Source organism: Apis cerana, linkage group LG15 (assembly GCF_029169275.1).
Source record: "Apis cerana isolate GH-2021 linkage group LG15, AcerK_1.0, whole genome shotgun sequence".
Classification (NCBI taxonomy): domain Eukaryota; kingdom Metazoa; phylum Arthropoda; class Insecta; order Hymenoptera; family Apidae; genus Apis; species Apis cerana.
In genome coordinates this window covers 740,520-766,968 of record NC_083866.1, presented here as the reverse complement: position 1 = coordinate 766,968, position 26,449 = coordinate 740,520, and the positions used below count along the sequence as shown (strand labels likewise).

Sequence of the window (26,449 nt, the reverse complement as noted above, 5' to 3'; positions counted from 1 at the left end):
TATAACATTTGAAAAATTTATTTTAACATTTTCTTCTTCTATTAAAATCTTATTAGCTAATAAAATATATAAAATTGAAAAAAAACAAATTTCTTTTTTAATTTATATGTTATGAATTATTTATTTATTTTTACTTATTATTTTACTTATTATTTATTCTTACTTTCCTTATTTTAATATAATAATATGAAATATGAATTCATTTAGATTTATCAACGATATTGTATATAATTTATATATATGTTTATATTATATATTATATATTTTATATTATATTATATATATATTTATATAATTGTATACAAATTATTTATTAAAAGATTAAAATATATTTATATTAAATTCATAAAAATATAATTTTTTTACAATAAATACATTTCTTTAATTAGTATCAATATCATATTAAAATTATAATATTTATATAATTGTATCTTGAAATATATTAATAAGTGACTAATGATTTAAAAATAATAATATATTTTTTCAATTTTATAAATTTTAAAATTTTGAAATTTTAAAATTTTAATTATAAATTTTAAGTATTTTTTATAATTATAAATTTTTAGTATTTTAATAATCTTTTAATAATCTTTAATATTTTATCAATTTATAATTATTAAAATTATTTTTAAATAATCAAAATCATAACTAATCTGTGGATATTCATGCAAATATATATTTTCATAGAAAATAAAAAATAAAACAATGAAATCTAAATAGTAATATGTTTTATAATTATAAGTTCTAAAAATATATTTCATATATTTTTTGTGTATTATTAACTTAATTTGCTTAACGATAAATTTTCGTATACGATTATATGTATTATATTAATAGTATATTAATAGTATTAATAAACAACATGTAATCAGTTCAAATAAAATCAGGATTTTGTATCTTTGAATTAATTGAGCATTAGGGATATATTTATATTTTAAATTTGAACATTATAATTTAATGCAATTATTGAAATGATAAATTTTGTAAAAATAATTGTCAATATTTAAAATATAAAAAGTTTCGAAAAATAAAATATTATTAGGAAATTAGATTAAGAATGATTCCAATTTCATTGTTAACAAAAATAATTATGAAATATTAAATAATATAATTAAAATTGTAATATAAATATAAAATTGTAATTAATATTATTCTGACGTAAATTTTCATGTATATTTGCATATCATGTCATACTTTTTGTATATTTATCATGCATAACATTTACAGTTTAAATATAATCTCTAAATAAATATTCCTAAAAAATCGCTCAAAATTATATTACTATCATCTATGTCGAAATAACTGTTTTCTTAAACGTATCCTCTTACGAGCGAATTATTTCGAGTCGATCGATCTTGAAAATGAGCTTGGATATAACTTTGGGAGATATTATAATCGTTGCCAGGTTTCCAAATTTATCCGTCTGTTTGTTTGATCGGGCGACTTTTGGTCCGTTTCAAGCGTCATTCGGCTACGATAATACACGAAATGGTTATTTTCATCGTGGTAATAACCGAAAATAGAAATAGTATTTCTTATTGACTGGATAATAATAATAATAATAATAATAACAAAATTAACGAACTCCACGAACCGAATTTAGATTGAATCTAAATATATGAACGAACGCTTTCTATGTCAATAACAAAAAATCTAAAAAGAATTTTTTTTCTTCTTTTAAATAATTTTCTACAAAGTAGTTTTATGTTAAATAATAGTAAAATATGATATTTTAAAAAATTTAATATTTTTAAACATTTTTTGTCTTTAGCAAATATATATTTGCTAAAAATAATATTATAAAATATATTTTTTTTAAATTTTAATAATTGAAATCTTTATAGTTTATATCAATTTTGAATAAATACTTCAATAGATAATTCCGGGATAAATAGATATAATAAAAAAAATATATTTGTAATACTTTTAAAAACATTTATTAAATGTTAATATTAGTAGCATATTTTAATTCGGTTCTTTTAACAAATATTGATTATTGTTCTTTTAACAAATAAAAACTCATATATTAATCAAATAAGTATTTTATATTTTTACTTTAAGTTGGATATAAAAATTGTTTGCTTACAATTCCATTTTTGTTATATATTTATTCCAAAATATTCTTAAATTATATGTAAATTTTTTTAAATATTATTTTATGTAACAATTTTCGAATTCTATTATTTAAAAATAAATCTTTAAAAATAAAATACAATATTTTTTCAAGACATAAATATTTAATAGTAATGAATTATGAAATAAAAATTATATAAATTATAGAAAAAATTATAATAATTAAACGAAAAATATAATTAGCATTCTGAATGTAAGTAATATAGCATTATAATTGTAAGTAGATAATTATGAAAATGATTATGTAAAATATGAATTTAAGCAATTATATCAAAAAAGCTCAAATTATAAACAAAATAAAAATTATTATTACAATAAATATAATATAAAATTTTATTCTAGGCTAACATAAAGAGATGTGCATATTTTGTTTTTCAACATCAATTCATTTCTATGATTCAATTAATCTAAAAATAAAATATAAGAAATATAAAACACTATTATAATTATTTATATTGTTAATTATAAAAAAATAATTATAAAAATAATAAAAAAATAATAATAAAAAAATAATATATTGTTAATTATAAAAAAAAATTTTACTTACTATATTATGTTAATAATTAAATATTATTATCATAATTTTATTAAATGTAACATTATAGATAATAGTTCAATTAAATTTATTGCATTATTTATAAAGATAAATTTAATAAATTGTTAATAAATTCATCATAGAATATTTTTGAGGAATCAAAATAAACATAAAATAAACATAAAAATTAATATATTTAAAGGATTGATGCTTATTTATTAAATTGCTTATTTATAACCAATTTAAATTTACATTAGATGAAATGGATTAAAATAGAATAAGACATTTTAATATTATACTTCATTTCGTTTTCATATGTAACTTAAATTATATTTTGTTAAATTTTTATTTTTTTTCATAGAATTTCAAAATGTCTCATGAATATATATAATATTCTGTATTTCATTTTTAAAAAAAAAAGTTTTTTTGTCTCAAATTTATCATTATTATTTTGCCATAGTTAGACAATTCATTTAATTTTCACTAATCGAAGAAAAAAAAGAAGAAGCAAAGAAATAAAAGAATTGGTGCTTTTGATTAAACATTGTTTTCGATAAAATATGATAGATTATAATATGGAATTCAGAAGATTAGGAGATAACAGTTGCGATTATTATCATTACATAAATCTATCTATTATATTTGCTATTTTTTTACCATCTTCAATTTCTTCTACTTCTTTTTCATGATAGCTAATCTTTTCTGAGAAAGGAAACTATCTGAACTATTCAATTCTGGATGTCACTATAGATTTTGCTTTTGAACATGATAAATTAATAATAAGTGTTTCGATATTTAGATACTTAACTTATTTGAGTGATATTATTTGTTCGTTTTAAGAGGATTTATGAACATTGGTTTGAATGAAGACATTTCGGTTGACGTTGATCATTTTATTTAAAACGATATTTTCATAGAAATTATTTGATTTCGAAGTTGGTAATTGTTTGTTATTTTGATAAGAGATTAGAATTTTTTTTTTTAGATTTTATAAATATTTTTTGCTTGGATAGTTAGAGAAATTCGATCTATAAGTTGTAATAGAAGAGCTGTTATCGTGAATAAGCAGTTTATTTTTGTTAAAAAATTCCAGGAAGATTAAAATCAGAAGTAAATAATAATTTGATGTGAAAGGCAAATAATATTTGATAGCAAAAAGATATGAATTTTCGAATTATTATATTATTATTATATTATATTAATTATATGCATAATATATTTAAAAAACATTTATTGAAAACGTATAATATAAGTTAAATACTCATATTGATAAGAAACGATTATAAGTTTTAGTCTGTTTTGTATAATAAAAATTATCTATCACTTTGTTATAGAAAATGATATTTTTAATTAATAAAACAAAAATGAATCAAAAAATTATATGTTTTATTGTTTAATGTTAATAAAAAATAAATATTTTTTGAATATTTTGGATATTTTGGAGCAAATCAATGATAATTATTGAAATTTGAAAAATTCACTAAATATTGAAATAAATTTATTAATTCTATTAATTATTGCGCAAAAAATTTTTTTTTCAATTAGTATTTCTTTTTTAATATTAACTCAAATCAATAATTTTATGTAGTTTTATTTAATTATCTTAAAATTGGATCTGTTCGTTTCTTATTAAAAAAAATTTAATTAACTTAAAAATTTTGTTCTTTTCATATCATTTTATTCATTGTGAATAAATAGAATAATTTTCTATTATGGAATTGTCACCGTGCAATTGAATTCATGTTAATTTTTGAAGTTAAAAAATTCTAATAAAACATTTTCATTAGAAAAAAAATTTTACCATTATTAAAAAAAAGAAAAATACATTAAGAAAAGAAATTTCATATTATAAAATTTCGTAAATTTATAATTTCAAGTAAATTGAATTAATTAATTTTCATTTATCTTTCAAAACTCGAAGCAAAATAAATCTAAGAAAAAAATATAAAACAAGAACAATTGAGATCTAAAATCTATTTCAATTTGAAATTCAATAATTATTACATTATTATATTTTTTATTTATATATGTATGTATGTAATTTAAATACCACTAAATAATATAATCGCGGAATGCACAGAATGAATCGCTTTTTATTATATATATCTTTAATATATCTTTAATATATCTTTTTTCGTAAATTTTTCTAATGAAAAATTTTAATTTTTTATAATTTAATAGAATCTTATCATCCTATAATTAAATTTTAAAATTTTAATTAAAAATTTTAATTTATTATATTAAATTTATTATATAAATTTATTATAATTTAAACACAATAATTATTTCATTAATTTATTTATTCAATTCTTCAATTAAAAGATAATTTATTATGTTATTTTTATATACTGTTATATATAATTAATATACTATAATATTAAATTATAATTATAATTCATAAAACAAATTGATCTAAAATTATTGACCTAATATTCTATAATATGTTTTTGATGTTTTTGAACAAGTGAGTAATATATTTGTCGAGTTTCTTTAAATTATTAAATAAATAAATTATATTATTAATAAATAAATCTCAATCGTTTTTTTTTTGTATATCAATTTTGTGTTTGTTTTGATTTATAAAATCGATCCTTCAAAAACGAATATTTCACGAATATTCCCAAAAAACATCAAAAAGATAGTATGCTTTATGATTTTCAATGTTTCTCGATATTAATGTCATTTATCTAAATTTTAAATATAAAATATATTTTCCTTAATAATATAAATATAATAAAATAAATATAATTATATATAATAATATAAAAAAATTTTATCTTATTCATATACAATATGTTAATTTATTGCCAATTACGAATATAATCATTTGTAGTTATTGATAAAATATTATATATCAATATGAACATATTCGTATTTTATATATATTCTAATATAAAAAATTTTGCATCAGCAAATTTTTTTTGCAATATAATATAATTTAAAATTTTTTTTGATATAATTTTTAATTTATTGTTGCACTTAAATACGCGAAATGTGAAAAAAATAATTTATTTACATTCCCATTGCCAATCATAGTATTATATTAGATTTTATACATGCAATCAATTATCTATGACAAAATATATATTATAAATAAATTTAAAGATTATAGGAATTTAAATAAATGCAAACAAAAATGACAATTCAAATAAAATCGCATAATTGGAGCACATAAGTTGGCAACAAATGAATTAAAGGATATTTTATATTTATTTAAATATATATTTTATATATTTAAAATTTTGATAAATTACGTTAATATTGAAAAATAGTAGAAATCATTGTATCTTATATTCTTTTTATTCAATAAAAAGTAAATTTCTGAAGTTCTCATTTGTTGGATATTTTTAACTTTTTTATAAGGTTTACAAAAAAATCATATCAGATTATTAAATTTAAAAAATTTTGTCAGAGTAAATGTTTTAAATTTTTAATTGCACTAGATAAATTAGTAGTTAAAGTTTATTTCTTTTAAAAATTAATTATTTTCAATTTGACTGTGTTACATTTATTACATATGCGCATATATTTATCATATATGTGCAAAAAGCAGAGATATAATAATTAATATAAATTGTTATTTCAATAATTATATAAGTATACATAAATATACATAAATATACATAATTAAAATTTGCATAGTTCTTTAATTATTAATGTAATTGTTAATTATTAATTTGTAATTGTTAATTATTAATCTGATAAAGTTTTATAAGTAAATTTTCAATTTGGAACTTTATCGTGATATTTTTATACATTTTTATAATAACTGGAAACATTTTTCCTAAAATTATAATTTTTATTATATCATTATTGTAGCAAATGAGTAAAGTAACGGAATGTATGTAACCGAAAACATGTTGTTTGTTGTTGAAATTTAAATTTTAGAAAATGATGCTTAGTTATAATGTTTATTTTACCGAAATAAAAAATCAACGTAATGTTTTTATCAATATAATATATATATATGTATTAAATAAAAATTTGAATTTCACTCAAATTTATCATAAAAAAATAAATATAATGTCAGACGAATTTTTATAATATTGAGAAAAAGTTGAAAGAACTTCGACAAAAGCAACAATATTATGATTCAGTCGAGCATTTCTTGTACATAGAATTAAAGGGATGGACCTCGCAAAACAACTTTAACGATTTTAATTAACTCCGTTAGTTCGTGGAGGTCTTGCATACGTAAATGCACGAGTTTGTACCGTTAGACCTTCTGATAGAGAAAAGATGCGACATTCCTTTTCGTGTTCCAAGCAGTGGAACGAATCTTAAGAAAAATCGAGAACATTGATCACGAACTCATCGTCCCTTCGATTCATATATTTTCCACTCGCGGAATTTTTCTTGACTGTATGCATAGGCTTCAACATCTCTAAGTTACGATCAAGATTCTCTGATCGGAGATGTGATCTTAAATGAAGAAACGTGTTTTTAAACTGTTTCTCAAGTGATCAAGATTTTTTATTGAACTATATTGTATAGTATTGATATTCTTAAGTACTCTAAAATCCAAAAATTTTTTATACAATCGAGATTCTTATAAAAAATATAAAAAATTTTTAGGATTTGGACAATTGAAATGAAAATAACAAATAAAAAGAATAAATAATTATATAAGTTAAAATAAAAAGAAATTATTTGGGATAAGAATATATATATAAATAAATTCTAAAATCTTTTAAATTATTTTCAAATGATTTGTTTATCAAATAGCTTATCAAAAATTTGTTTAATAAATTAATTATGTATAATAAATATAAAAGATAATAAAAAAGTCCTTTATATCAGAATTTGATATATTTTATTATTTTCATTTTATTATGAATAACACATGAAAAATAATATTATTTTATTCAAATAAATTGTTTTAAAATAATTTTTTTATTTTGAATATTTTTTTTTATTTGATTCAATTTCATAATAATTTTTTTTATTTTATTCGATAAATAAATGATAAAATAATAAATAATTTGATATAAAATATTGAACTGAAATAATTAATTGAGAATACAAAAATGTTTGCTCTCAAAAGTATGATTTGCAAGCAATTCATCAATTTATTTTCGCAATTTTTATTTACATATATTATTATATTATATACATTATATATTATATATTATATATATATACTAATATATATATATACTAATATATATACTAATATATATAATATATATACTAATATATATATATATATATATTATATATATATATTATTATAATATATATATACTATATATATTATATTATATTATATATTATATATATTATATATATACATTATATATTATATATATATTATATATACATTATTATATTATACTTATTTCTTAATAATATATGATTTCAATTCCTTTAGAAATTACACAACGAAAAATTATTGCATCGCAAAAAAGTATTTATATTTTCATAATGATATTAAATAACAAATATCTAAATATCGAATAAATTAATAAATATTAAAGTAATTTATTATATTATTATTGATACTATAAAAAAATTTTTAGATTTTTAAAATTTTTATTAAAAATGATAAATTTTATAATAATATTGTTGAGAATATAATTGATAGATAATTGAAATTGTTGTAGATTTATATTAATTTTTTGTATTTGAATGAAATCGAATTTTTTAATAAATAATTTATTTATAGAAACATTTTTGAACTTTATTTTTAGAATTTGTTGATTTTTATGAAACTTGGGATTTAAATTTTCGTGACAACAATATCATTCTTTTTAATATTGTTAATTTTTAATGAGAAAAGAGTTATGTTTGACTTTTATAAAAATTTATACGAAAATTATTCTAAATACACATTACAAATTTTATAAGGAAAATATAAAAATATAAAAAATTTGATTCAGAGGAATATTTTAAATATAAGTTTTAGATTCGACTTTATTAATATAATATTTTTGTGTTACATAATATTTTTAAATTTTTGATAAGTATTACATAATATTCTCTTCTAAAAAATAATATTTTATAATTTTATATATTTAATAAATAATTCTAATTTTTTTAAATGTTTTTTCTCTCATTTATCATAAATATAAGTGTATTTTATTTAATTTTCAAAGAATTTTATAAAATTTTCTATCTATATATTTTATTATATATTTTATACTTATTACATTTTTTTAGAACGATATCTGATTTTCTTTACAAATTTTCATGACTGTTATATAGAAATTTATAAATCGTACATGAGAAAAATTGGTCGAGGGAAGACAAATCGACCTATTAATAGGATTTACGGATTTCAACAGTCAGCGGTTTGGCATTTGCAGATATTTTGGAACGATTTCTCGTCGTCATATCATCAAACTTCGTAACGATATGAAATATATAAAAAAATTGTAAAGATAATTCGTGAAAAGTTAGCCGTATATTTCCAGCAATTGTGAAATTACATCAAAGAATTATTTCTTAGAATGTTGTATGATATGCATCTTATTTGTTCATACCATTGTATGTAATAATTGGGATTCAAAGGACCATGCAGAAATAAGGATTTGGATCTATATAAGAACATTTTTTATATTAATTGTTGAAATGGCTTCCCCACTGTTTTTTAATAACTTTGAAAAAATCGTCATTCTGAACAATTTTTTTTATATATATTTTCTATACATCTCTATGTGGTGTTATCATTCAATTTTAGTTTCCAAGATATTTGCAAAAAAATTTTTTTAACTTGTGAATACATTTCGTATGAATTTTGATATAGGCAGTCGTTTAAGCATATTTCTTTATAATATAACTTACACAATAAAGAAAAAATTTGTGAGTTATAAATTAAATTAATTTATATTAAGTTTTATTGGTTTATTGTCTAACTGTTTTTTTATATTTAATCTAAATAATGAAGGAAAAAAATTATTAGATTATAAATAAGATTAGATTAAATTGAATTAAGTTAAATTTTATTGCCTAATAATATTCCTATACAATTTAAGTTAAACAATGAAAAAGAAAAATTAATATTATAGATTAATTAATTAATTAATAAATTAGTTTTTACAACTTTATACAATTTTTCATAATGAAATTATTTTTGTTTGAAACCTTCCTTTAAAACTTGTAACAATTTATCAACTTATTATCAAATACATTAATCAAATTATTAAATACATTATAAATTTATAATTTCATTATGATTAAACTTCTTAATTTTCTAATAATCTTATCATTTTATATATATATATATATATATATATTTATCGTTCATAAATTAATAATTCATTTGAAAGAATTATATATCAAATTTTTAAGTATAAACAATATCTGTCATAAGAAATAGAATATATATATATTATAAATTATAAATCAAAGTATATTAATTTTTTTATAAATATCTCGAAAATTAAAGCTGAACAGCAATCATATATATAAAAAAAAATTATTCAGAATGATGATTTTGATAATATATTTCAAAATCATTAAAATCGAAGAGATGATCATACTTCTAAATAATTATTTTTTCCGGGATTATTATTATATTAAATGTCTTTAAAATAACACTCTATAAAATAATATAGAGAAAAATATAATATAATTTACATAAAAGATATCTCATTTTAATCTATCCATATAATTATCTCTTAAATTAGATATTATTCATTATTATTATTTAATAAAATTTATATAAAATTTATTATTTTTATGAAAACATCTTCTGATGACTAATTTTCGAGATCTCAAGATTTTTGTTTTTTTAAATAAAATTATATGTTTTTATTTAATTAGAATTATAATTCATTTCGAAACAAATTCATTAACAATTATATTGATTTTTGAATCATTCAAGGTTATTTAGAATTGTTTAAATTTTGTTTTATTTAGATTAGAAGATTTTTCTTATTTTTGAATTGAGTCATTGACATAATGTATAGTATTAATCAACATTTATTATATTTATTTACATAATTTTATACATAAAATATTTATTATTAAAATTACTATTTTACAGTATTTATTTAAAATTTTTTTAATCTATTCATGAGAAAACATAAACTAAAAAAAATTTTTTTAATCTATCCATGAGGCAACATAAAATAAAAAAATTAAAAAAAAAACCGGTTGATTTTTATATATGAAAATATCTACTAACAAATTATTTTTAAAAAATGGAATGTTATTTAGGAATAGAATAAATTATATTTTGTACATTGCATCAATATACAAAATATTCTTTTGAATATAAAATATAAGAATAATTTTTATATAATTAACGAAGGTAAATTTTGAATGAGAATGAATGATCTTGAATGATTTTCAAAGACGAACATATTAACATATACATCAATGAATTCGTTTCAAATGGATTACAATTCAAAATAAATAAAAGCATATAAAAGCATTTCCTTTTCAAAAAAGCAAAAATCATTTTGAAAAATCACAAACATCTCTATATAGACAAATTTAGGAACAAATCATAAAATATTTCTTAAAACATAATAAATATAAAATATTTTTTTCAATAATTGAATTTAGGAGATAATTGCATAAGATAATAAATTAAAATGAAATGTATTTTATAATAAATATAATATAATAATAAATAATAATAATAATAATAATTTTATAATAAATATAATAAATATAAATAATAAATAATATATTTATATGTATTATGAATATATAGTTTATTCCAAAACATCTTCACTAATGATACTAACAGAAACAAATTATTATCAATCATGTTATTATTATAAAAAATAATTATTATAAAAAAATCATAATAAAAAATATTTTTGCAGAAATTATTAAATAACTATCGAATTATAAAATATTCAGCATTTCCATTATACAGAATATTAAAAAAAAAACTCAAGATTTTAAAAATTTTGTAGCACTTACCAAGAAAACCAAAAAAAATCTAATCAACATAGCTCCCATTATTAATTTTTTCAAAATTAAATTTTTATTTATAAACATTCGATTTTGACTGATAACAATGAAAATGAATTGCAATGAATTGCAATAGCTTATATAATTAAATAATTAATTAATAAAAAATTAAATAATTATTTATTTTCTAATTGGGATATTGCTATTTTTAAAATTTTTATTTTTGATAATTTTGTTAAAGTATATTAATTATAAGTATTGTATGAAAAAATTCTATTTTAGATTTAAAAAAATTTTAAAGGAATATATAATATTTTGAAAGGAATATAAATATTTTGAAAACTTATAACAATATTTTCTTCTATATAACATATCTAACATTTTAATTTAATGTTCGTAAATATATAAAAAAAAAGAAAAATTAAAATTACTGTAATTTAAAAATTATTAAATTGCAAAATTATTAAAAATATCATCTTTTCATATTCTTTTATTTAGTCAAATCACGCGATCCAATAATTTGCAAGAATTCTCTTTTTTGAATAGATTTCCAATAATTTATGCACTTCTGTTGTTATTCAACAAATACATAAGAATGTATAATCATTACACGACCAATCTTGAATCGCTGTGCTGTTACGTCCCATCTTAGATAAAGTAGAGACGCGCAGTAAAAAATCAAAGTCTTGACGTTGAGCACGAGCATAATTTCATCGCTTTTCCCGAGATAATTTGATCGTATTTTCTTATGGTAGACGCGAGTCACGTGGACAGGTGTGTTAGACCCGTTTTGCTCCATTCTGATGTCATGGTGACGCGTTGCTCACATCTGTATTTTGCCTGGAAAGTAAACCGATGCTATTGAGAAGACCCCCTCGTGATGCGCACAGGCACATTGCATTTGTAAGTGCGAGCGACTATAAATAATCGGCGTCTACTTCGCTACCTGCACAAGTTACTTACTGCATACGGAACTGGCATGGTGTATATGTATACAGTAAACGATTGCTCATAAATTCGTCTTCATGGCGAATTAGATATCGAGGTGAATGGGTTTAACAGGCGACTTGGGATTTTTAGGATATACTTGGAAGATTGGTATGTTTGAAAAATATGAAAGATCTATTACAAATTTTTATTTTAAAAAGATTTTATATAAAAGATTAATGTATCGATTCTAAAAGCTGAAAATTAGTATACAAAAAATATTGATTAAAACTTATTAATTTATTATTTGTATAAGTTTGCCTTAAATAAAATGAGATAAAATGAGATTGTGACGAAGCATTATTTCCATCTCATTCCATCTCATTACTTATTATTAACATTATTATTATTATTAATAATCTTATTATTATTAATCAACATTATTTATTAATTTATAACTTGATAAATAAATTTCAATAATCGATGCTTTTTATATATGAGTTTTTGATATTTGTTTTTGTTCGCGAGTACTTATTGCTCGCAAGATTTATAAACAATTTATTCGCAGAAATTCTTCATAGAAATCTTTTTTTGTTATATTTTCTGTTTTATTATCGCTCACAGACCATTATTAAGCATAAACAAAGAATAATTTTATCTCAGAAGATTATCATTTTTTTGAGAATTTAGTCGACACTATATTTAAATATTTTTGACATATTTTAGCCTAGCGGAGCCCGATTCCAAAGGTGACATCTTTCAGATATGACTGACTTAGATATGGCAACCAACATCATTCTAGTTCGAGGAATTTTTTTCTAAGTTTTTTTTGGGAGTATTGCGATTCAGGCATTGACAGCGATATTATTGGTTATTATCATGTTCTATTAGAAAAATGTGATCCTCTCAATTAGGAGATTAGAGATTTTCTGAGGATACGAGCATTACTTTAAATACTGTAAATAAAGGTTCAAAATGAACACGTACTCTGATCATTGACAAAGTACAGTTCGACAATTAGCTTGTAAACATATCATGCTCTGACTTGGATTACGATTATCTATCGTTAGTTATAAAGTCTCATTGTGAACAGGATCTGACCGCAGGATACGGTATTATATGGTTTTGTTCTAACACTATATTGTATTCTGACCATCGGAAACAATTAGCTATCGTATTTTATTAAAAAATTAAAAATAAGATATTAAGATAAGATATAAAAAAATAATTTATAAAATTCAATTATCTTCTAAGAAAATTAAGAAATTCAAAATTTAGTTTTTTAAATTAATTATTAGTATTAAAAAATTAATAACAATTGAATAATGAATTTATGAATTAAAATTGTAAATTAATAAAAAGATATTTGACTAAAAATTAATTAAAAATTCGTTATTTGTATAAATTATTTTAATATTTCTTTAAATTAATTTTTATTAATTAGCTTTTATTTTTCATAGGCAATAAATAAATAGATATAAAATAATAAAATAATAGATCGAAATTTTAATATACTTAATATTTTTAATATTTTTTCCATTAGCTATTATTTCATTTCAAAAAATTCATTTTTGTCGTATTATACATTAATTAATTGAATTCCTTTCAATTAAAACATTAATGAAAAGAAAAATAAATCAGTCTTCAGAATTCTTTGATCAATAAAAAAGAAAACATAAATTTTCTCAATTAAAATAAATTTTAATTATTAAAATTTTAATTATTAATTAATAAAATAAATTTCAATTAACGATATTTGAAAAATAAGCATAAAAAATCAGAGGAAAAATTATAATGCAAATATATAATCGATTGCGACTACCGTGTATCCTCTCTCTAAGGGCGTAGAATGTTCTCGAAAATAAATCGTGGATGGGCGCTTTGTTATTTTTTTAGGGGATCCTATGCGGGGGTTTTCCAGCTTTATGAGACTATTTTAAATCGAATCGCATGTTGAATGTATCTGGCCAAGTATTAACACAGTCATATCATGGCTGACAACATTGTGTCACCAGAAGTTAGCAACAAAGCTGGTATGAAAGAAAAAAATATAGTTGGATGAGCCTCTTCTTATACATGCGAAATATTCGCGGTAATCATATGTACAAATGACAAAATGAAAAAATATTCGCGGTAATCATATGTACAAGTGGCAAAATGAAAAAAGGAAATTTCGTAAAAATGAGAGAAATAATTTTTGAAATCTTGATAGGTATTATCGTGAATCGGATGACTAAGAAAGAATTGAAGATATTTTACTGGAGTTATACATTGGATATATGTTTCGAAATGAACGACATAAAGTAGAAGTATTTTTGAAATTGTTAATGATAGATTTTTCAGATAAAAGTTTAATATCTTCAACAGGAATACAATATGGAAGATTCATTCTTGTAAATGAATAATTTTATTTTATAATAATGTTATATATTTTTGTATTAATCTTGTCTATCTTTAATTATTTTAATTTAATTTTTTTAAATTAAATTTAAAAAATCTTTAATTTTTTAAATTAAATCATATTTTTTCATTTATTTTTCAAGATTTTTTAAAGATGATTTTATTCTTTAAGATCATTCTATATTATTATTATTTGTTCTTAGATATTTTTCTTTGTTAAAATTACGATTTTTCAATTATAATAGATTGTGATTCTTAAGACTGAAGAAGTTGGCAATGATTTTATGATTTTTAATTATCGATTTTTAACATTTTTTTTAATATATATTTTTTATATTTTCCTATTTTAATATAATATTGATTTTTTTATAAATAAAAACAGGACGAAACATAGAAAATAATTAAACATAGAGAATATCATTAAAAACTTATAAAATAATATTGTCGTTTTATTCTTTTAATTGTAATATTATCGATTAAAAATATTTATTAAGAAAGATAATTAAATATCAATTAAATATCAAATTAAATTTATATTCTGAAATATTTATTTTTAATATATTTTTTATTTTATTAAATTTATTATATCTTACATAGAACAAAAATGAAAATATGAATTTTTTGATTATTTACAAAGAAAAGACTAATAAATATATATAATGAATAGTATATATAATATACTGAATATATATATTTTTGAATTAATAATTATTATTATATATCATTTATATATTATATATCATTAAACAAGATATCTAATATATTAAACATTGATCTATAATAAGATCGTTTTTTCAAGTTTATCAAAATTGATCGAAATTTTCTTATTGAAAAATTAATCTTATTTGAAATTTATTTTTATTGAATATTTCAATATTTCAATTTGCAAATATTATTTCCAATTCTTGATTTATTTCCAATTTTTCATTTATAGAATTCACATCTATTGTTCGAGATTTAAGTCTATATGAAAATATTGTTTTTTCTTTCGAAATCTAAATAATCCTGATTGGAAGATTCGAAATATAAGTAATTCTGATATAAATATTGTATTTACTTATACAATATATTTCGATATATGGTTCATTAATTGTATTTGTAACTTATAGTACTTACATATAATATGATTTCGATATATTAATTTATATGAAATCATTTGTTTATTTTTTAAAGAAGAGTATGTATTTATAAATAAATTGTAAATATTTATATAAATGCATATTTTTATGAAAGTCATATAAAATAATACGAAAATATAAATTATATTTTGTAATTAAAGGATTCTAAAAATATGTTTTTTATTTTACATTTTATTTTACATAATGAATATGTGTTTCATATTTTCCTTTAAAAATATATATAAAAATATAAATACATATATTATGCATATATTATTTTATATATGCGTGCATTACGTCAAGTTTATATAGAATATTTCGTTAAATTAATTTTATCGATTAATTTTCAATTATATATCGATGATAATATACACAATATATATTCAAATATACATATTCAATGCTGATTATATATCAGATCAAACTATATTTGTACATTTTTGAATTAATTAAACGTTAGATATAATTTTATATCTCAAATTTGTTCAGTTCAATTGATTGTTGCAACAATAAATAATATTTTCTAAAAGCTGGCTTTTAATGTACAATAATATTAATGAAAATAAAGAATTGTAATTTTTATTTTAGTGTGATTTTTATATTATATGTATGTTGTTTGGGAGCAAAGAAATTAATAATTATTTTGTAGATTTTTTAGTAGATACAATTAGTGAATTAGTTTTATTCGTATCGTAATATTAAATAGTAGAAAATTTTTAATATGTTTATTTTTCTTTAATTATTCATTTTATGAAAATTTAGAATTAAAATAAAATTGTTATAATATTATTCAACAATGTATAATAATATTTATTAAATAACAAATTGTTTTCTAAATCAATATTTTCTAATGATTTTTTTTCAGAATTTTTTTTTAGTAGAAATAAATTATAATTTGTTTTTCTTTCTCTTTTCATAATTAGATTATAATTAGATAAGAATGTATTTTTTATCAAATAAAATATATTTTTTACGAATCAAGGTTAAAGCATTAATAAAGTATTAATCAAATATTAAAAATTTTTAAATTTTTATTTCAAATTTAATATAAAATATATTGTTTAATATTTTTTTAACATTTGCCATGTATTTTTCCTTTCCTATTCCTTTATTATATTATTATATAGCTATTGAAAGAAATAAGTGCTAATATTTTCAATATAAAATTTTTTTATAATAAATAATTGCAAATAAAAAATTAGTAATTTTTTAAAATCATTTCACGATCCACATTGAGAAACATTGTTCTAAATTCATTATCTAAAAAAGAATATTTTGAATAAAATTTATTCCGTTATAATCCTCATATCAATATTTAGTATGTAGTTTGTACGCATTTTTGTACTTTTAGTATTATAAATTTTGTTTTTTCTTATCAAAAGTTTGAAATTCTGTTGAACATATTTAAATTATCGTTCATATATTTTAATATTTTTATAATTTTTTTTTTGTTATTTAAAAAGTATTTCTGTCTTTATTTAGGTGTATAGCCTACTTTGACGAGTTCATTGACTTCTGGTAAGTACGTTGGTCTTGCAAGGTCATTCAAGGTCATTTACATTCGTTCAAAGTTTTTTTTCCTTTATTAAATTATTTAAAACTTTAATTATTGATTATTTAAAATATTTAAATTTGTGTCATAAATACACATTTATAAAAAAAATATAAATTTAATAATATTTTAATTTCATTATAATTATATTTTAATTTAATATTTAATTTAATATTTAATATTTTAATTAATATTTTAATTTCATTAAAATGAAATGTTTTTTTAAGATTATAATGAAACAAATTTTGATAATAAAAAAGTAATAAGAAGTTCGAAAGTATTAAATTATATAAATTTTTTATTAAAATTCATTTTACGATTTATTTTGTAATTTTAAATTAATTGAATTGAAATATCTTAATAAATATAAATATTTTTAAAAATGAAATAAAATGTTGTGCCGAAAATAAAAGTTTTTTAGATAAAGTTTTGAAGAAAATTTTAAATATTTGCCGATACATATTTAACTATGTCTCGGTCTAATATATCTCGTACAGCTTATTCTTTCTTATTATATCAGTTTAATAATCTTATTATAAGATTATTAAAGATTAAAGATTAAAAGATTAAAGATTAAAGATTATAAGATTATAGTTATTAATCATTCTATGAATTCTAATAAATTGATAATTAAAAAATATATTTATTATTATCCTGGAAATAATAGTTGTTAAATTTTTAAAGATTAATAAAATAATATATATAAAAAAATAATATAAATAAGATATAAATGAATAAAATATAGAAAAATATAATTTTATTATTAAATAAATATATTCCTGAGAATAACATTAAATTATCAAAGATAGTAAACAAAATAAAACATAAATAGTTAATTAATATAAATATAATATTAATATAAATATAATCTCATAATAAAAAATATAATTTTATTATTTAATATATTCAAGATAATAATAACTATTATAAATTAATAAACAAGATTTATACAAACATTTATATTAAAAATAAAATATTATTGAATATAAATATTGAATATAAAGATATTATGAACAAAACAGATTTATGAGTTCATATATACGAGCCGGATTCAGATTTTTAATGCATCGTATACCATAGCAATTTTATTGGAATTTGGGATACTTATATATGCAAATTTCACATGTAATCAGACTGCGATTTACAAACGTGAACAAGAATATATTTCGATGTTTCTCGTGATTGTTATTTTCATTCGAAATTTGTTCCATCATTTTCCGAAAAACGGGATCTTCACGTGCATCTTCCACAACTGGAAACTTTATCGCGAGATCGGAAATCCATAGGAGTGAAGAGCTACATTCGTTTTAGATCCTTAAAAACACGAAGGAGAAGAGGTACTTTGAAGATAGCGATTTTTTTTAACAGTATCGTTATCGTTGTCTGCAAAGTAGTATCCTTGTAAAAGTATAAATCGCATTTTCGGCAACAAGAGTGAACGTTTGTTCCGACTCTTCGGTTTTTTCGGATTTTTTTTAAACGTCTTAGATACTCTGATTTGTGTTGACGATAAGGAAGCTTGTTTTAAGTCTACTACATGTAATCTTATGGTAACTCAGAGAGTTAACGTTGAATTTTCCTGAATATAAATTTCTTTTTTAAAAATACCTATTATTATATATAAAATATATTTTAATAAATATGATATATAAATTTATTTTATATTTTTTTATTAAAAATGTATAAAAATTTATATATATTTATGTATATAAGGCAAAAAAAAAACATATATTGAAGAAATCAAATGTTTTTGCAATTTATATTTGATAAATATATTTTTTTTCAAAAGATTGTTGTTCGCGATTATTATTTTATATTCTTGATCATTTTTTATATATTTAAATAAAAGAAACTTCTTTTCTATCATTTTATAATATTACTTTATTATGTAATAATATTAAATTATTTAAATATTATTTTTTCGTATATTAAAATACATAAAAATTAAAAACTCATTAGAAATAAATTCATAAAAATATGTATATAAATTATTACCAATGTATAAAAATATAAATATAATTATTTAATATATTTAAATACATAATGTCAATAATATAAAATTATATAGTATGATTTAATTTCTAATAATAAAATTATTTTAATAATCAATGACGAGATCTCTTCAAATGATTTAAAATTAAATATTAATTACATGATTATAATAAATATTTACATACTAATGATTATGTAATTCTTCTTGATCTTGAAATTATCATTGCTTTTCCAAATTATTTTTATACATACATATACAGGACTAATAATTACATCAAGATTACATATCTGTACATTTTATGATTTTCAAATGACCTTACTATTGGCATGATCTTATATCTTATGTTTTTTCATCATTTGCATTTTTATGATAATTTTTAATCTTAAAATGACATTAGAAACTTTGATGATTTCCAATTTATTGATAACAAACATGATCTTAATAACTTTTTTTGAAGATTAAAGTAATTTTATATGTCAATTATACAATTTCGATAATTTTTTATTTTTAGAATAATGTACATCATATGTTTAAGATATTTATAATCTATTAAATCATTAAAATTAAAATTTTGTGTAATTTATTGATTGTTTTCAATTTTATTATAGATATTTTATTAAAAGTTTTATTTCATTAAATAAAATTACATAAAGTAAAATTTCAAAGAAGCTCAAAAAATTAAAATATTTTTTCTATTTTATTACAAAAACATTTTTTCATTATATATATAAAAATAAATAAAAATATAATATTTTTTCTTTTTAATTTAATTTATTTAAAATTTACCAAATTAATTTATATTTATATTATATAATAAATAAATTTCCAATAATAATATATTAATATTTTTTATTTATATATTTTTGAATGCAATATTTTTATAATATAACTATAATATAATTATATATATTAATGTAATTCTTTTTTTGATTGCTTTTTTTGTTTTAATAATAATAATAAGACAACTTTTAAGAAAAAAATCTATAACGATATCCTTAAAATTGAAATAAATCACTAAACTAAACATATATTTTGATTTACAATTAATTTAAATTATAATTTTAAATTAATTTTATAATTTTAATAAAAATTATTTATTTAAAATTTCAAAAGCAATATATTGATATTTACAATAACTAGATTATCGAATAAAATTTTCTGGATTCATTAATACTATAAATTTCTATACTTCCAAATTTTTATACTTTCCATTTATCTAACAATCTTCAATATCAAAAAAATTTTTTTTTTCATTTCTTCACTTCTTTTCAGTATGCACAATATCTTATACCAAAACATTTATGAACCATTCTTTCAAACGTTTACATCTGCAATTGATTCAGCGTTGAATATATTAATATAAGTCCAATATTCAATGAACGAAATTATGATTAATGATCTACTATATGGATAACATTATCTATTTAATCGATTCCTATTCCTAGAGAAGAAAATTATTACGTAAATGTAACCATTTAGACAGTACTATTATTACAGATGCAAATATCACGCTTACTCAGACATATATCTCAGACATATATTGCCACCAAAAGAATTATGAAAGACAAGATTAATGAGACTGTTTGGATAATCGCCACTGCCACGACCATAGTTTCTGAATAAAAAAAAGAACTTTCTTCATAGGAAAGATATGAAAATGGGATCTGGACGAGATTTGAATACAATTGCACAAAACAATTTTAGATGAATGGAAAGGATGACCCATTTCCGGATGCTACATAACGATGATTCTTGACTCATTGGTTGTATGTTCTTTCTTACACCTCTGCATTCGTTGAAAACGAAACCGGTTGTTTTTGTCTTTTCTTTGCGAATAGTGGTCAAACTTTAAGCGAAAGTAAGTTATTTGGTAATCGTTGTCTCGGATATCTTTGTTTTGAAAGAATATTTGTAATGTGGAGAAAGGATTGGTTTATTTTTTATTTGGCTGGTTGTAGATTTTTAAGAACGTTTCAAGTGTCTTTGCGTTGATGGAATGATTGAAAGGAAAAATAAAGTCGTATGTGGAGATGAATTAAAAGAAATTTGTGTTTTAACATGGAATAAGTGATGAGAAACTACACATGAGTCAGAGTATAATATATGTTCAGATAATATATGTTGGACATATATTATCAGTGACGCAAGATTGTTAATGATCTTGGAAAATATTTTTGGCAAGATATTATTATTCAAAATGAGTCAGATTTGTAGGTTTTTTCGAAGAGTATTTAAAACTTGAATATAATACTTTTAATGTTAATTTTGTTATAATTTATTTAAATTTTCATTTTCTTATACGAAATTGTTTTTCTTTTTACAATTTACTTTTATAGTAACTAAAAAAAAAGAAAAAATTCATATACACTATATACACTAATTTATTTAACTTTAATGTGGAATTATATTATAATGATAAAATTAAATTAAGGTTCCTTTACATCTAAATATATAAAATGATTATAATTTTCCATCAATATATATTTTATTATTTGTTTAAAAAAATGAAATGAATCATATTAATTATATAATTATATAAATATAAATTAATATTTAATTGAATATCCTTTTGATTTTATAATTGTTTTAAACAGTATTTTGGCGTTTAAAGCAATTATAGAATTTATTAAATTATTTATTATTATATTATCTATTTTCTTTTATTTTTATATTAAAATTTGTTTAAAAAATTTTTTCTGATATTCTTTTTATTTTTTTTACAAATTTAAGGTTTAATTATTCCTATATATATATATATATATATATATATATATATATAAATTTTGAAATTTATATAAAAAAATATCAATCATTTAATGATGGAAATTAAAATTTTCATATAACGACATACAGTGACTTCTCTTCATCGAATTTCGAAAAAATTTTATTTATAATTCATTTTATAATAAAAAAGAATATTATCAAGAGCACATTAATAAAATATTAATAAAATATTAATAAAATATTAAATATCATTTAATCGTATTAAAATATATTATTATTAATTAAATATTATAATACAAGTAAAAGAAGTATATAATATTATGTAATATTAATCTTATATATTATAATATAATATTATATATAATCACTAATATAATTTCTATAATCAAAAAATTAAAATTTTTTAATATTTTCTATTTTTTAAAATAAAATTTAAAAGCATAAACTAAATTTAATTACAACTTTGATTAATTATTAATATATTTAATATACATATTAATATATATATATATATAATTTATCATTTATATATATATTATATTAATAATATAATATTAATTTATATTATTATAATATAATAATAATATTATATTAATAATATATATATAATTATTATATATTATAATAATTATATATATTTAAATACTATATTTAAATAATATTTTATTATTTTTTATATTTATAATTCTTTTGATATAAATTCAATTGAAAATTTCTTAAAGTAAAAATATTAAATAGTGTAAATATGTAAATATACGCATCAATCATCGCAATAATTAATTTAAAAAAAATCCTCAATATTTGATAAAAAAAAATTAAATAAAATCAAATAAAAAAGTGAAGAATATGATGAAATAATGTACACTTTATATATTGAAAAGGATATGTAACATGCAATTAAAATGGATAATATTTAAAGGATGCAAATACGAATTATTATGTACTTATATATATTTATATTTTTATATTAATTGATAAAAGTAAGAGTTAATAGAATCTGATAATCAAGCTAATAAAAATTATTACTAAATGATAAATGCCATACTAAAAATATTGAAAATTTTAATGTTTTAATGTGTTTATTAAGATACTATATATTTAATTTTTATATGTCAAAATAATTTTAATGTTTTTTTCAGTTAAAAAAAAGTTGTATTTTTTTAATTTTGTAATTTTTTCAATCGATTCTGTTAAAGAAATAAATAATTTTATCTATAATAAATATAATAACATCATTGCTAATTGATAATGTAATGAAATGAATATATTAATTAGTTATAATTATAATTAATAGCAATTTTGGAATATAAAAATAAATTTAAAATTTTCATGAAATTTTTTCAAATTCTGGAAATTTTGAATTTTATTTAAATATGAAATGTTTAAGGAATGATGTTGATGAAGTATTTTGATGAATTATAATGTTTTTTAAAATAAAATAATTAAAATAATTGTATTATTATTATTTCTTATTATGATAATTTTTCTTTTCATATTTTAATAATATTAATTTTTAAAAAAGAACAAAATAAAAAAATATTAATGACATTTTTTGTATATTTAATTTTTTGGTTACTATTCTTTCTTTCAATAAATAATTTTTAATTTGCTATTTTATATAAAATTTGATTTGATATATTCTTCTATTTTAATTATTTAAAAAATTTTAAATATAAACATTTAATTTAACTATTCATACACTACATACACTAAAAGTCATAATCTTTTAAAATTCATTTTTATAAAATTATTATTTATAAAAAATAATTCAATTATATAAAATTTATATATTAAGATAAAAATACAAAAAAAATTATTTTTATAAAATTTAAAAGTTAGAAAAAAATAAAATCATATCAATATGGATAATTCATTAATTAAAAAATTCTAAAAACACAAGTCCAACAATTTTATAACAATTTATGAATGTAACACAAAATACAAATTAAATAAATTAAAATACCATGTAAATAATAATAATACACATTAAGAACACAATAAGAATTTTATGTAATTAAATTTTTTTTTATTTTTTTTTTGTTATCTATTACACTTTCGTAATATTATTTTCAATTAAAATCTACTAAATCTAATAAATCTAAAATTTAATAAAAAAAATATAAAAATATATTTAGAATTTTTTTATATTTCAAGATATATTGAAATATTTGAAGTTTTATTTAATTTTTAAATAAATGTAACTTGTAATATCCTTTTAAAGAAATTTTAAATAAAATTAAAAGCTTTATGTGTTTCTTAAGATTCTATAATTAGGTCTAATTTATTTTTCTTAAAAAAAATAATATAAAATAAAAATTTCAGTTTTTTGATATATTTTGAATCTTTAGTAGAATATAACAAATATATGACAATTAATAATGGAAATGTAGAATCATATATTGATATATATAGATTAATATATTTAGAATATATTCATTTTAAAATGTCTTTTTTATAGTTTATTATAATTAAAGTTGATATATAAAAATATCAAATAAAGTCTATTTATTAAATAATCAAATTTATTATTATATAAAGAAAATGAGTAGAAAGAGTAATGTAAATAAACAGACAAAGCTATCTTATTCTAATTTTTTCTTATTTTCTCCAACAATAACTGAATTTAAACTTGTAATTTAATAAATAAATTTTAATTTTTTTATATATCCTTTATTGTTGTTTGTTTTGATTTATTCATATTAGAGTCAATCCTCTAAACATATCGTATAAATATAATATTCTATAATATAAATTTAACATTTTTATAATACATTTTATAATATTCGTAAAAATTGTTCATTTTACTCAAAGTATATTTTTTTGACATTAATATATCACATCACGCAAAATAAATCGGTCAACGCAAAAATAAATTTATAGATCTGCTATTGAAAGATTGCTGAATATTCTTGTCATGTTTGGAATATCATTATAGTGAATCGGATTCATTGATATAAATATTTCATTATATTTTTAGTTTTGAAAAGACAAATAAATTAAAATAAAGAAAAATACTAATAATCATAGAGATCTAAGTGAAGAATATAATAAATACTATTTATTTTTTGGCTAAAAATTCACGATCTGAAAAACAAGTACGTCGTTAAGATACCGTTAATTCGATATATTTTTGAAATGAGATATAATATTATTTTGGAAAAATTCTTTTGTCAAATATAATACGAAATTCATTAAAAATATTGTACAATAAAGGAATGTTAAATTGGTATAATATGAAATAAATAAAAAAAATTTTAATTATATTGTGTATATCGTGAAAAAATAAAAAATATAAAAAAATACTTGTCCAATAAAATTTTTAGAAAAAATATTCATTATTATGAATTAGAAATATAACGAAATAATATTAATAATATTTAATTATATGGACTAATAATATTAAAAAATCTCTTTTTTAATATTCTTTGATGTTATTAACTATTAAGTTTTTATATTGTTTTTTTTATATAAAAACATTTGAATTATTTCTTTTTATTTAAATTCATATCTGATCAATTTAATATTAATGAGTTTGATATTTATATTATAACATTTTATGTCATAAATAATAATTTTATTTTTAACTATAAAAAAACAATTAATTTACCAATTTTATATTTGATAATTCAAACAAAAACAAACAAACCATAAAATTCTTTATTTTTTCTTATTAATTAAACTCACTGTCAATATGGCAGTCTTTTCTATTCTATTGGATTTAAATTATAAATTTTAACTTTAACGCTTAAATCATTAAATAAATATTCAGTATTATTGTTAAATAAGATCAGTATTATTTTAAAAAAAATCAGATTATCAGATTTAAAGATTAAAAAATAGAAATAATATTATTTGCAAAGAGAATATTTGTATTATAATTTTAAATTAATAAAAAAAATTATTTTGTTTAATATATGTGTTTATTGTTTATTTGCATATAAATATTATTTGCTGTGGATGAATATATTTTAAATTTTTCGTATCGTATGTTGAAAGTTAATATCCATTATATAGTTTGAAATATGTAATATATCACATCCCTTATTCATTATTCTGATTCTACTTATAATAAAGTATAAATTACAATTTTTATATAAAACAAAATTATATTATTGTATTATATTTGTAATTTAAAAGAAAATAATAAATTTGTTCGTTATTTATAATTTTACATTATATTATAAATATTTAATGAAAGC

The 26,449-nt window shown here is 17.7% G+C and overlaps 1 protein-coding gene across 2 annotated transcripts in view; it reads left to right on the top strand.

Annotated features, from left to right (window-relative positions):
* Window positions 1-26,449, top strand: part of LOC107996040 (ras-related and estrogen-regulated growth inhibitor-like) — a 233,704-nt gene that overhangs the window by 190,119 nt on the left and 17,136 nt on the right. Inside the window, exon 7 of one of the 2 annotated variants that reach the window (XR_009832781.1) lies at window positions 17,464-17,499. The exons of the other annotated variant lie outside the window; for it this stretch is intronic. The gene's annotated coding sequence lies outside the window, so the exon portion shown is untranslated. The remainder of the gene's footprint in view (window positions 1-17,463; window positions 17,500-26,449) is intronic. 2 annotated transcript variants of the gene reach the window in all.